Raw genomic sequence first — 1,462 nt, forward strand, 5'->3', positions numbered from 1 at the left:
TCTTCATTTTGTTGCTGTATTCTGAGCATTAAGAAGGGTAATGAGTTAACAGAAATATTTATATTTTAATGTCATGACTCATGGATTCTTCCATTTGTCACTTGTGCTGTAGTTTATATTTTTCCCTGAGTCATGATTAACATATCAATTTATCAGTCCTGTCTCTATTGCTTTTGTGCTTGGAGTTTAAAAATCTAAAAATAAAAAAAATAAAAGCTCTAAATTTATAGGTGCACCAAATTATTATTTTCTCATGTAGATTGCTTTATATATTTTAAGAGTAGCAAAATGTTACGTAAAAGTATATATATAGTTTGTACAATATATATATATACATACACACATCTAAAATTACATTATGTGTGTTTGTAACTGAATGTAGCATCAGAAAGGTACATTTACAGTGCTCACATAAATTTTTTGTTACTAGTTCCTTACGGGAAAGTGGAAGTTTTTTGTTTTTAATGCAGACATGCTTTGCAGTTTTTTCTAGACCATATCTTCTTTATTGTGATACCTAGAATTTCATTGTTGGTAAATGGGATTTAACACATGTTCTAACAGAAGCTTCCAAAGGATATTACAGAAAAAAACTAGTCTGTTACTTCATTGTCTTTCTCCACACTTCAATTTTTGCATAAATGTAAAGAACATGAAGTACATTATTTTTGTGTAATATATCTAATTATTTTAATGTTGTCACTATTTGACGAATTATATGTTTTTTTTATATAAATACATTGTAATATTTGATGATATACACAATATCATTCATAGAATTATACAAAATAAAAAAAAAATATTGTAAGACATCTTGCATATTCATTGCCTTTATAAACAGTGATGTAAGATTAATATTGAAAGTCCTTACTTTATTACTTTTGAAAAAACCATCAGGGCCTAATCTAAATTTTAAAGTGAACCAGCATTTAAGAAAATTGGTTTTGTGTTATATATTGACACTTATTTTCCACTGTTTTGTCATTGATTGGTCAGGGTTCCTCTGTAAATTAATAGCTTTCATTACTATTTTTGGAATGAAAATTCTCATAAATATTGCCAAAATGTAATTATTTGTTTTGGAAATAAAGTCACCTATAATAGAGCACTATTGTCTCTTTAGTCTTGAAAATACCCTGCTCCCTACAAAATATCACTGAGTGCTGCAAGAAATAACAAGTTTATCTGTGAACATTTAACTTATTTGCATCGTGAATTTCAGAAATGGATAAAGTATAACCCCCCCCCCTCAGATGCATGTACCAAATATTGTTTGGTATTAGCTTCTCAAGAATACTTCATAGGATATCAAAAAATGCTGTCCCATTTTTAAAATGAAGTGGAAATATTATCAGAATCATTGCAGACTCAAGTCTGTTGCATGACATGGTGTCCAGTGGGGAGTGTATGTATATATATATATGTGTGTGTGTGTGTGTGTGTGTGTGTGTGTGTGTGTGTG

This window comes from Schistocerca americana, chromosome 7 (genome assembly GCF_021461395.2).
Source record: "Schistocerca americana isolate TAMUIC-IGC-003095 chromosome 7, iqSchAmer2.1, whole genome shotgun sequence".
Lineage (NCBI taxonomy): Eukaryota > Metazoa > Arthropoda > Insecta > Orthoptera > Acrididae > Schistocerca > Schistocerca americana.